Source organism: Equus asinus, chromosome 21 (assembly GCF_041296235.1).
Source record: "Equus asinus isolate D_3611 breed Donkey chromosome 21, EquAss-T2T_v2, whole genome shotgun sequence".
NCBI classification, from domain to species: Eukaryota; Metazoa; Chordata; class Mammalia; order Perissodactyla; family Equidae; genus Equus; species Equus asinus.
The window spans coordinates 12,843,943-12,857,755 of record NC_091810.1 but is presented as its reverse complement, the minus strand read 5'-3'; the positions used below and the strand labels follow the sequence as shown (position 1 = coordinate 12,857,755).

The following is a 13,813-nucleotide window of genomic DNA, read 5'->3' as shown; positions in this document are numbered from 1 at the left end:
CTGCTTTGGTGGCCCAGGGTTCGCAGGTTCAGGTCCCCGGCATGGACCTACATGCTGCTCATCAAGTCATTCTGTGGTGGTGTCCCACATACAAAAAGTAGAGAAAGGTTGGCACAAATGTTAGCTCAGAGCCAATCTCCCTCACCAAAAAAAAAAAAAGAGAGAGAGAGAGAGAGAAATCATAGCTGAGGAGCCTCATCGGTACCTGGACTTGATTTACATGACAAGATCCATTATAAGCCAATGATGTGTTGCGATGACCCTTTTAGGGTCCTTGGGAGGATGTAAGTATATTTTGCACATGGGAGAAATATAAATCATTTGTGTCCAGAAGGTGGGCTATGGTACATTAAAGATGGCAGTAAATTCTTTGCTCCTCCTCCCTTTTGAATTTGGGTTGGACTTACTGACTTGTTTGATGAATAGAATGTAGCAGAAGTGATATCCTATGACTTCCACTGCTAGATCATAAGAAGCCTTACAGCTTTTTCCCAGAACTCTTGAAATGCTCAGGTAGTAGAAGTTCCTTCTCAAAACCAGCCTCCACACTGTGCGAAGCCCAAACCATGTATAGGTGAGCCCCCAGTAGGCAGCCAGCATCAACTACTGGCCATGTAACTGGGCCATTTGGGATGTCCAGCCATGTGAAACTGCAGCCCCAACTAAAAGCTGACTTCAGACATAGAGGCCCCAGGTGAGAACTACCCAGTTGAACTCTGCCAACCTACAGAACCAAAGAAATGCTAATAAATTTTTGTTTTAAGCCACTATGTTTTGGGTTTCTCTGTTACACAGCAATAGATAACCAGAATAGAGCCCATACAAAATGAAGGGGAAGGGAACAGTTAGATAAAAGACCTTTAATAGAACAGGTTTGAGGAGAGAGTGGGAGGGAATGGCATGGATTGTGACTTACTGATCCATGCATACAAGTCACATCAAATGTGAAAGCTTGTCACATCGATGGGACATGGATGGGATCTGGTGCTATTTGGATGAGCTTGAGAGGTCAGAGGGAGAGAGGGAAGATTGGAGCTTAGAAGGAGGGGCAAATTGAAGGAGGTTAGGAGTGAGAAATTCTGTTCTGGAAATACTGACTCAGAGGACCTCTTTTGGACATCTAAATGGAGATGTGGAGGAGGCAATTAGATATATTGGGTGGAGGCAGAGATGGGGTAGTTGGCTATTTGGGTCCCTCAGAGTAACTTGGGCTGAAAATAGAGAGTTGAGAGTAGTAATGGGTATGGATGGGAATAAGATAACCTCTGGAGAAAGTGTAGAAGTGTTTTATTCTTTCAATAAAGTGTTTACTGAGAATCTATTTGTGTGTTAGGCTTTAGAAACAAAGCTTCTGCCCTCGAGGTCCTTACTACTTTGTGTGGTACGCAACGTATGAGTAAACACACACACACATACACAGATGAGTATTTCACTCAAATTTCCATCAGGGGGGAACTAGTTAAAGTATGGTACATCGAGTCAATGAAATACTATTCAACTATAAAAAAAGAATGAGAGAATTCTCCATATATTGATGTGGAAATATCTCCAAGACATATTATTATGTAATAACGCATGATACAGAAAACTATATACCACATGTTCCCTTTTTCGAAAAAAAAAGTGAGGGTGGAATAAGAACATACTTCAGCAAACAAAAAATGTAGTTATCTAGTATATCAGTTAAGATTTAATCAGAGAAGTTAGAATAAGAAATTAATGGTAGGGGTTAGACTTTACACAATTGTCGGAGTTGGTAGAAAGTCTGTGCAGGCTGTTGCTTCTGTGTCCAGCATTGAGACCAACATCTGTCACTACAGGTCAGCCAGACCAGCAGTCAGGAAGAAAAGATGGATGTGGATAAGAACAATGACACACTGGACCCCATGAGGATAACTAGAACCCATGAGGACCAATTGGAACCCATGTCTATCTCTCATCACCTGCAACTTCAGTGCCATGCATGGGTGACCAGCAGCACAGAACCTGGTGCCTTCACCACAGAGCTACACACATGCTTGGCCCAGGATTCAGAGAAGCTGAAGGAGGAGATCCAGTGGCATTTGGAGGAGATGTGTGTCTGGGTGCTGCCCCAAGCCAACAAGATCAGCAAACCAGTGACATCATGCATGAGCTATCCCAGTGCCTAGTGCCCTTTTCAGAGGGTAAACAATATGACTGCTGTATGGGGTCTCAAAGGTGATGGTGAGGCCTTTGAAATATATACCACATGTGATGAGAAGCCCCTGGAAGGTTCTAAGCAGAGAATGTGTGTGCGTGTCCAAGGTGAGATGTGTCTCCCTTCACAAGTCACTTGCACTACAGTGCTTTCCTGGCCACACCCTCTCTTCTCCTGTTCCCACGGTGACCCCTATAATCCTGGTAGGACCCTGCACAGCCCCAAGACACTGCTTGCTTTATGTCTGCTTATTCATCTGTTTCTTTCCTAGACTGGGGGGACCCTCAAGGACCAGTACCTGCTCTGATCTACCTCGATGTCCCCAGCACCCCATAGGACATTGACAAATCTCCCCACATGATTGAACAATTTAAAGCAGAGTAAAATGTTTAATTATTCTCTTTGACACAGCTCTGCATGATTTATGAAGTTCTCTGGGGCTTGCTGTTTAAACATAGCCAGTTTTGCCCGAGGGTTCCTCCCTCAGCAGTTTTTATTAATCCAGGAGTCACTGGCTGTCTGTCCCTCCATGCCCACTCTAGTCTTCCCTTCTTGGTACTTCCCCTGACCTCTTGCACCCAGCCTGAGCCCCTGTGCCTTTGAGCAACTCACTTCTGGGCTGCAATTTCCTCATCCTAAAGTGGTGTAAATAACCCCAGTTTTCTGAGTTATTGTGGGAATGAGATGTGAAAGTGATTTACAAAGCGCTCCATCACATCTAGGGGAATGATTGAAGTTACATGTCAGTAAGTAGGTGAGACAAATCTTAGGTGGTGGCTTTAGGCACTTTTATGCTAGATGTGGTAAAAGAAACAAAGGTTCATTCATTCATTCATTCATTCAAAAGTAATCAGTCCTCAATTTCCAGGACAACCCTAGGGACACAGAGATTAACCAGCCAGTCCCTGTGCTCCAGGAGGTCCCAGGTGTGTGTGTGTGTGTGGCTGGGGGGGCACCCACAAAAGGGAACCACACATCACACTAGATCCTTTTCCTCTTCCCACAACTCTAGCCACAGGCTGCTTTCCAGAGCCCTCCTGAACACAAAGCTGCGTTGCAGCCCTCTGCCCACAGTGTCCCTTTCAGGGATGGGCACTTGACCAGCTCCAGGCAATCAGGGCTGATAACTCTCAAGTCTGGGTCTTTTAGCGGGTATGAGGAGGCAGATCTGTTGGAAGAAGACTTTTTTCTCTATGGAGAGAGAATAAGACATCTCTAGAGTTGCTGGGGGACTTCTTGTCACCCAGAGCAAAGCTAAAGTAAAAACAGAGGAAAACAGAGATGGTGAGGGACATGTCTTAGTGATAAAATGTGGGTCCTTGTATCCAGCGATGCCTGAGTCCACGCCCCTCCCCCAGTCCCACCCCCAACTTCACCTCACCCTCCAGCCTTCACCAGTTGCTTAAGGGAAAGTCACAGCCTCACCCAGGGGCTAGTCTCAGCAGGAGTTGCAACAGCTTCAGGGCCCAGGGCCTACCTGACTGGACTCACAGAGGAGGCTTTGACTCTCTTAGCGACTACCCAGAAGAGTCAGGGAATAAGTCCGAGAAATGGGGGAGAGTAAACATCCTCAGGGGTAAACGGTGGCCAAGGGGACTCGGGATTTGGGAAGGAGCTTTTCCCTTTCCCCCATGGACTGTTCCACATGGCTGCCCTAGAGACATCTCATGGGACTAAAGTTGTCAGAATCAGCAAGTAAAAATACTCCTACTAAACACTGTCTTTATCTGGAATTCAGTTTTAACTGGGTGTCCTGTATTGAGCTGGCAGCCCTGTATGAGACCCAGGAAGCATCTGGGTTTGCTGACTCTGTGGCCACTCTGATAACACACTACCTTATATTTGTTTTCCCTTCTCCCCTCTGTCCTTTCCTCACTTCTCCTTTTCTTTCACTCTTGCTGCCCAGGCATTGACCTCCACAATAAAGCGGCAGCATGTTAAGCCTGGTCTCAGCCTCTGTTTTCTAGGGAGCCAAGCTAAGACAAGGCAGTTCAAGTTAGATTTTTGTCACTTGCATCCAAAAGAGACCTGATGAAAACTCAGGCTCAGTTTCCTCTTCTGTGGAATGAAGATCACAATTTCTCCCCCGCTGACAGCCTACAATGGATGAGAAGGTCAAATGACATTATGAAAGGCAAGGTGGTAACACCAGAGCCAAGAGGTCACTGCAGTCACCCTGGAAGACAGGAGGCTGAGTCTCAGAGCTGCCTCCTGCCACACGGAGTTAATGGGGCTGGGAGAAGAGGTTGCTATCCCCCTGTTGGCTGTGGATTCCTGCCATGTTCTCTCACGTGGGTAATGTCTCCCTGGCCCCACATCGTCAGACCACTGCACCTAACTGTTTTAGACTTTACACTTCAGATTAATAAGCACCATGGGGACCAGGGAGCCCTCCTTCCGTCCAGTCACTCTTTCTACAGATTGAAGCCATCCTCTGGCTCTATCCTGACAATGCTGTGGGCGGTTTGTCCTGCCTTTACCTAACCAATACATGCCCATCCCTGTATGTGCCTCTGATCCCCTTTGCCTAGGATGGTGCTACCACTGCCTTCAAGGCCCTACATCATCTGGCCTTTGTCTTTCACTTATTCATTCATTCAACAAACCTAGCTTGAACACTTACTGTGTGGCAAGCACTGTTCTGAGCACTGGAGAGAGAGCAGCAAACAAAATAGACAAAAATCCCTGCCTTAATGGAATTTACATTCTAGTGGCAGACATAGGAAAGAAACCATGTAAATAAGGGAGATCTATAGCATATTAGATAGTGATAAGTGTGATGGAGAAAACAAAGCCGGAAAGTGGGGTGGCAAATGACCCTGTCCCCATCAAGGCTCGCTCTCCGCTGATCGATCCATTCCAATCACACTGGCCTTCTTCCTGCTCTCAAATACATCAAACTTGCTCCCCTCATTGTCCTTCTAGTCCCCCTCTCTTGGACAATGCCCCCTCCCCCATTCCAAAGATCTTTACATGGCTGGATCCTTCTTACCTTTTGAGTCTTAACTCAAATGACACTACAGGGAGGCCCTGTCTACTGCTATTTCTCAGTTACTTTTATCCTATAACCTTGTTACATTGTAATGTTTTTTTCATATCACCTCTCTCAGAAATGATCCTCTGTAATTATTTGTTTACTTGTTCATTGTTTCTCCCCCTAGAATTTCGGCCATGGGAGAGCAGGGACCTTGTCTATCTGGTTTGCTGCTGTAATTCCAATGCCTGGAACCATGCCTGAGACATGATAGATACTCAGTGAATAGTTTTGAATGACTGATAAATTCATTGTCCTCCTGTCCCCCTGTTCCTCTCCTTTCACGTAAAGAACTCCCAGTTTTCCTTTAAGACTAGTCTAGCAAGGATACATGAGTGAACACACCATTATACTACCGTATTAGGCAAGGTAACACTAGCTGCTATAACAAATAGGCCTCCAAATGAATTTGATCTGAAACAAAGTAGAAGCAGGTGGTTTTCCTCCATACACTGACCTGGGATACCGGGCTCTTTCCACCTTGTGGCAGCACCATTCCCAAAGGTCTTGTCATTGTCTAAATACAGCTGGTAGCAGGGGAAGAACTTTGTAGAGACATGTCACTTCCACTCACATTGCTTTGGCAAGAGCTAGTCATACTGCACACCTAGATGCAAAAGGAGATGGGAAACGGGGCACTGGGTTAGGCAGCTGCCTTCTAGCAACAGCTGTATGCTATGGAAGAGGGAAATGAACTTTGGTGGACAGCTTTCTTCCTCTGCCACAAATACAGCATGATAAATGCTAGATAAAAGAAACAAAGGAGTTAGGGTGGCGCAGGAGAGGCACCTGATGTAGCTTGGGAGACAGAGTAGTCAAGGAGGGCTTCCCAGAGGAGGCAGTGCTGAGGTAACTCATGCAAGATGAGTAAAAATCTGCTGAGCAAAGGAAGAGGAAGATTACTGCCAGCAGAGGGACGACTATGTGCAAACGTTTGGAGAAAAGAGAGAGCATGTCATAACTTATTCCAGAAACTGCTGATGGTTCAGTGTTCCTAGAGAATAGAGTTGGAGAGAAGGAAGCAGAAGCAGTACAGAAACTCGAGCAGAAAGACCACGTCATGGTAGGTCGTGAATGCCTTTGATCCATATGTTGACGGGGCCTTTGCCTGTTTTCCTGGTATAGTATTGACAATCAAGATCCAAAACTGAGGACAAAGAGCATTGAGGACCTCACATTTTAGAATGATTAAGAACATCTGCTAAGATTGGGCCAAGAACAGGCCCCGCCTCAGGAATGTACAGAGAAGTGGCAGGACTGGCCTTACCACAATCACTCATCCTCCCCTCCCGCTCCCTTACGAGCAAAAGTGTGGGAAGAGGTGAGAGAAGGAATCCATGTAGTCACACGTCCAATGGGGAGTGTTTTTTTCCCCACCATTGCCAAGGTGACGGGGGCTCTATGAGACTTACTCTTAAAGCTGGGGTGGGAACTACAAGCAGGATTGATGAGCATCTCATTTCCCACTGAAACCTCGGATTAGGGAGCAGGTGCGTTGATCCTACCCTCTGCTCCCTGCACAGGGAAAGGAGAGGGACATAAGGACAAGAAGAGGCTGCAGGGGAGCTGCCTGCAAACCTGCTTGGGTGAGGCTAATGTGCAGGAGTTTCAGTTTCCCAGAGTCAAGAGGTTGGTCCAGAAGGGCATCAGGGTTGAGCTACTGTATTAGCTATCTATAACTGCAAAACAAAATGCCCCAAAGCTTAGTGCTATAAGCCTAGAGTCATGTATTATTTCATGATTTCTGTGGACCACAAGTTTAGACGGACATAGCTTGCATGCTTTATCTCTACTCCATGATGTCTGGGGCTCAGCTGAAAGACTCAAAGGCTGGCAGCTAGAATCATCTGAAGCCATGCCCGGGGCTGGAGAACCTGCTTCCAAGGTGGCTCGCTCACATGGCTGGCAAATTGGTGCTGACATATTAGTTTCTCTCCATCTGGGCCTCTCCAGAGGGCTGTTTGAGGGTCCTCATGACATGGCAGCTGCCTTCCCCCTGAGAAAACAATCCAAAGAGCCAAGATAGAAGCTGTAATGTCTGATATGACCAAGCCTCAGAAGTCACACAACATCATCTCTCCAGAATTTCTACTAGTCATACAGGTCAGCTTTGATTCAGGGTGAGAGGAGATACAGAAGGACATGAATACCAGGAGGTAAAGATCATCAGGGTCAGTGTGGAGGCTGGAGATCACCACCCTCTTGTTGGCTCCTCACCCAGGAGGGCTGGCAAAGGAACCGAGGGACCTTAAGAGCATTCGGAGTATACTTTCCACAGGAACTGGCAGCCAGGAAGAGGTCAAGCCCGAGTTGGGTCTCCCTCCCCGTGGTTCTGAGCTCTGGGCAGGCCCCACAGGGCTCTATGGAGAGCACAGGTGTGCCCTGTGTGGCAGTTCAGGCCCCACAGAGGATGTCGATGATCAGTGAGTGCAGCCAGAGAGGCAGCCATGATCTTGCATCATTTATTAAAAAGACCACCTTTTCCCCACTGCTCTCCACTATCCCCTTTGTCATAAATCAGGTGACTGTATATTTATGGGTCTATTTCTAGACTCTGCCATGTTCTGTTGATCTGTTTGCCTATCTTTTTGCCAGTACCACACTCTATTAATTACCATCCTTACATAATCGGTCCTGATACCTGGCAGTGTAAGTCCTCCAATTTTCTTCTTCCTCTCCTGACTGCCTTGGCCATTGTCGGTCATTTGCATTTCCAGATAAATTTTAGAATCAACTTGTCAATTTCCACAAAAAATTCTGCTAGAATATTGACTGGAATCACATGGCAATTATAGATCCATTTGGGGAGAATGTCATCAATTTGTACACTTACAACTTGAAATCTTTTCTCTATGTATGTTACACTTCAAAAAATATTTAATGTCATTAAGAAATCTGCTACCCAAGGCATATTTCATATTTGTACTACAAGACATTGAGATTCCTTACCCAATTAACAAATTTTCAAAAATTTTTACATTTTTTTCCCTGGGGGTCTGTGTTCCCTCAAATTCCATTGTTTGCATACCACCTTCATTATTTTTCACATAGCCCACACCATCAGTACTGCTATTTATGGAAAGGGAGCTGATTAAAAAAAAAATTTTTTTAAGAAAACTTTGTATCACCATTATAAGGAGATAATGAGTCTCTCTTGACATTCAGAAGACAACTGTCAAATAAGGACAATGAAAATAAGCATTATTGAATTATATCTAGATGTTGCCTGCTGAAGGCTTTGAGAATGAAGTCTGCTCTTTCTTTGTTCAGGAGGAGCATTTGCTAGTCTCAGAGAAGTGTAAAAGATACACTGTCATCATATTTAGAATTTCTTCTTGAGGTAATCAGAAACATTGGGAAATAACTGAAAAAGAAATAATCTTGTCACCTTTTTAATTTTTTTGAGCTAATTGTAGATTCACATTCAGCTGTAAGAAATAATACAGCGAGGTCACTTGTACACTTTGCTCAATTTCCCCCAACAGTGATATTTTGCAAAGTTACAGATATCACTGTGAGGATATCAACATTGATCTCATTCAGAGTTCTTCACTTTTACTTGTAATTATTTGTGTGTTTGCATGCGTGTGTACTAAGTTCTATACAATTTGATGCATGCAGGTTTGTGCATCTACCGCCACAGACTCTGTGTGTTTTTTAATTTGTACGTCTTGCTCCAAGTTGTCATTAGGAACCTGGGCAGAGGGAGCCAGCCTCCACCAACTGATGTGTCACGTGCTGCTGTGTCACACGGGTGTGAGTATGGAAGTTCACCCTCTGGCTCCTAAAGGCCTCCACTTCACCCCCATTCACATTTCCTCAGAAAAAGCCCGTCACACGGTCATGCATAACTTCAGTGAGGCAGGGAGGCGTGAGCTTACTATGTCCCTGAAAGAAGGATAATTTGAATATTAATAAATAGTATCAAATAGTCAAATAACATTTGAATATTAATGACCACTATCACAGTGTTTGTACATTTCTCTCCCACTGTGTGCATTGGTGAACACTCTAAAAGGCCAGGTCTCCAATCCATTCTTGGGGGAAACAAGGCAAATAGAACACAAATAGTTATGTAAAGCTTTCAAAATAACCTAATATTAATAATGCTGGCACTGTGAGAGAGTAGCCTAATTTTCCTTGTCAGGGTTCTTTGGAGACTATCTCAAGTGTGGGACAGTTATTTAGGTCATCTCTCACTGCCCTTTTATTTTTTAATTTTTTTTTGCTAAGGAAGATTTGCCCTGATCTGACATCCGTGCCAATCTTCCTCTATTGTTCAGTATGTGGGCCACCAGCACAGCATGGCCACTAACAGAAAGGTATAGGTCTGTGCCTGGGAATAGAACCCAGGCTGCTGAAGCAGAGCATGTCAAACTTAACCACTAGGCCACTGGGGCTGGCCCTCTCTGCCCTTTTATTAAACCAGGCACCAGGATCTACCCATCAGGCCTCCTAATCCTGTCCTGGGTTCATCCTTCCTTTCACTCCCACCCTCAACTTCTGCATCTCATACAGGACCACCATTCCACCCTCCTCCCAGGGCCTGGCCTCCACTCTGCTTCCCTCTAATGTCTACCAGAGGGTCATTCTTTAGTTTCAATGTTCCAGCCAAATGGAACTCAATAATTAAACATCATGACAACAATTAATTTGATATTCAAAAGAGAGACTCCAAAGAATTAACTGTTTTCAGTTTTCCTTTCTAGGCCTTGTCCAAATACAGATGGAATTTTTATGCAATAATAATAACAATACAATAGTCCCACAGTATCCATGGGGGATTGGTTCCAGGACCCTGGAGGATACCAAAATCCAGAGATGCTCAAGTCCCTTATATAAAATGGGATAGTATCTGCATATAACCTAGGCACATCCTCTCATACACTTTAAATCATCTCTAGACTACTTATAATACCTGAAACAATGCAAATGCTATGCAAATAGTTGTTATACCATATTGTTTAGGGAATATTGACCAGAAAAAAAAAAGTCTGTACACGTTCAGTACAGGTACAAACATCACATGCCTTTGAATCCAAGGTTGGTTGAATCTGCAGATGTGGAACCCACAGATATGGAGGGCCAATTGTACACATAGCAGTCCACAGGTCTGCACTGGCTGGTGTCTGGAGACGTGGGCTCCTCACCACATGGGATCTCCCCAGAGCTGCTTACCACATGGCAGCTGGCTTCCCAGAGCAAGGAATACAAGGGAGAGGAAGAGAGAGTCTCCAGTATGGAAGCCACAGTCTTTAGAACTTAATATCGCAAGTGACACGACACCACTTCTGCTGTTACTGTTTGTGACTAGTGAGTCGCTAAATCTGGCCCACAGCAAAAGAGAAGGGATTTCTCAAGGGTGTGGATGCCAGAAGGTGAGAATTACCGGAAGCCATTTTAGAGGCTGCCTACCTACTGCTTATACAAAACATTACTTTATAATGTACCTTTTTTGTTGTTTATTTATTAGAGATATAATTCATACACCACAAAATTTACCATTCGCCCATTTTAAAGTGCACACTTCAGTGGTTTCTAGTATAGTCACAAGTTGTGGAAACACCACCACTTATTCCAGAACATTTTCATCACCCCATGAAGAAACTCTGTGCCCATTAGCACTTACTCCCCATGCCCTTCATGCCCAACCCCGCCAACCATTAGTCTACTTTCTGTCTCCATGGATTTGCCTACTCTGGACATGGCCTATAAACGCAGATAAATGCATATACATGCAATATCTGGATATTACATATATGTACGCATATGAATTGCATGCATTAGTGGCCTTTTTTCCTGGCTTCTTAGCAATAATGTTCTCAAGGTGCATCCACGTTGTAGCATGTATCAGTACACATTCCTTTTTATGGCAAAAAAAAAATTCCGTTGTATGGATATACCACATTTTGTTTATCCATTTATCGGTTGATAGACATTCAGATTGTCTCTCTTTTTTGGCTATTATGAATCATGCCGCTATCAACATTCATGTACAAGTTTTTTGTGAAATTATGTTTTCAATTTTCTTGGGTATAAACCTGGCTGGTCGTGTGGTAACTCTATGTTTAACTTTTGGAGGAACTGCCAAACTATTTTCCAAAGCTGCTGCATCATTTTACTTTCCCACCACCAATGTATGAGAGTTCTGACTTCTTGACATCCTGTCCAACAGTTGTTATTGCCCATTTTTTTTGTTTGTTTTTCTGTAGTCATCTTAGTGAGTGTGGTTTTGATTTGCATTTCAATAATGACTAATGAAGTTGAGTATCTTTTCATGTGCTTATTGGCCTTTTGTATACTTTCTTTGGAGAAATGTCTGTTCAAATCCTTTGTCCGTTTTTAAATTGGGGGTTTTTTTTGTTTGTTTTTTAAAGATGGGCACCTGAGCTAACAACTGTTGCCAATCCTTTTTTTTTTTTCCTCTCCCCAAAGCCCCCCAGTACATAGTTGTATATTCTGGTTGTGAGTGCCTCTGGTTGTGGCATGTGGGACGCCACCTCAGCATGGCCTGATGAGCGGTGCCATGTTGGCACCCAGGATCCAAACCGGCAAAACCCCGGGCCGCCGAAGCAGAGCGCTCAAACTTAACCACTTGGCCATGGGGCCAACCCTTGCCTTTTTATTATTGAGTTATAAGTGTTCTTTATATATTCTGGATAATAGATCCTTAGCAGATATACGATTTGCAGATAGGTTCTTCCATTCTATGGTTGTCTTTTCACTTTCTTAACAGTGTTCTTTGACACATAAAGTTTTACATTTTGATGAAGTCCAATGTATTTTTTCTTTGATTGCTGTGGTTTTGGTGTCATAGCTAAGAAATCATTGCATAATGCAAAGTCATAAAGCTTACAACTATATTTCCTTCTAAGAGTTTTATAGTTTTAGCACTTAGATTTAGGTGTTTTATCCTTTTTTTTTTTGAGGAAGATTAGCCCTGAGCTAACATCTGCCGCCAATCCTCCTCTTTTTGCCAAGCAAGACTGGCCCTCAGCTAACATCCATGCTCACCTTCCTCTACTTTATATGTGGGATGCCTGCCACAGCATGGCTTGACAAGTGGTGTGTAGGTCTGCACCCAGGATCTGAACCAGTGAACCCCAGGTGAAGCGAGCATGTGAACTTAACCACTGTGCCACTGGGCTGGCCCCCTTCTTTTTGCAGGGAAAGATTGGCCCTGAGCTAACACCTGTTGCCAATCTTCCTCTTTTTCTTCCTCTCCCCAAAGCTTCAGTATGTGGTTATAGATTCTAGTTGTGAGTCATTCTAGTTCTTCTATGTGAGGCACCACCACAGCATGGCAACTGACAGACAGCTAGTATGGTTCCACGACTTGGAAGCGAACCTGGGCTGCTAAAGCAGTAAGCACTGAACTTTAACCACTAGGCCATCAGGGCTGGCTCTCTTTGATCCATTTTGAATTAATTTTTGCATATGGTATGAGGTAGGGATCCACCTTCATTCTTTTGCAGTTGTCCCAGCATCGTTTGTTGAAAAGACTATTCTGTCCCATTTAAACGGGCTTGGCCGCCTTGTTGAAATCAATTGACTGTAGATGTATGGGTTTATTTCTGGACTTTTAAATCGATTTCATCAAACTACATGTCTATTCTGATGCCAGTACTACATTGTCTTGATTACTGTTGCTTTGTAGTAAGTTTTAAATTGGGAAGTGTGAGGTCCTCCAACGTTGTCCTTCTTTTCCAAGATTGTTTTGGCTATTCTGGATCCTTTGTATTTCCATGTGAATGTTAGGATCAGCTTGGTGATTTCTGCAAAAAAAAAAAAAAAAGAGAAAAAGGCTGATGGATTTTGACAGGGACTGCATTGTATCTGTAGATTAATTTGGAGAGGATTGCCCCCTTAACAATATTATGTCTTCAAATCTATGAACACAGGGTGTCTTTCCATTTATTTAGGTCTTCTTTAATTTCTTTCAACAATGCTTTGAACTTTTCAGTGTATAAATCTCCCACTTCTGTTGTTAAATTTATTCCTAAATATTTTGTCCTTTTTAATCTATTATAAATGGAATTATTTTCTTAATTACATTTTCAGATTCTTCATTGCTAGTGTATAGATATAGAATTTTTTGTATATTTATCTTGTATCTTGCAACCTTGCTAAACTTATTTATTAGCTCTAATTGTGAATGTGTGTTTATTCCTTAGGAGTTTCTATATGCAAGCTCATGTCATCTTTCTTTCCAATCTGAATCCCTTTTATTTCCTTTTCTTGCCTAATTGCCTTTGCAAGAACTTTCAGAACATTGTTTACTGGAAGTAATGAAAGCAGACAGCCTTGTTCCTGATCTTAGGGAAAATCTCATTTTTTCACCATTAAATATGGTATTAGCTGTGGGTTCTTCTTACATGCCCTTTATCAAGTTGAGAAAGTTCTCTTCTATTCTTAAGTTTTTTTTTTAAATCATAAATTGTGTTGGATATTGTCAAATGCTTTTTCTGCACCTATTAAGATGATCATTTTCCCCTCCACTTTATTCTATTAATGTGGTGTATCACATTAATTGATTTTCATATGTTGAACCAACTTTTCATTCCTTGGATAAATCTTCATTGGTCATGGTGTATAATCTC

General features: G+C 43.3%; 1 long non-coding RNA gene across 2 annotated transcripts in view; it reads right to left on the bottom strand.

The window, feature by feature from the left end:
- Nucleotides 1-10,657: 10,657 nt before the first annotated feature.
- The window catches only part of LOC139041494 (uncharacterized), a 28,771-nt gene continuing 25,615 nt past the window's right edge, over nucleotides 10,658-13,813 (bottom strand). The window contains exon 3 of one of the 2 annotated variants that reach the window (XR_011496756.1): nucleotides 10,658-12,988. This is a non-coding gene — a long non-coding RNA (uncharacterized lncRNA). The remainder of the gene's footprint in view (nucleotides 12,989-13,813) is intronic. The other variant, XR_011496755.1, reaches the window with a different exon arrangement.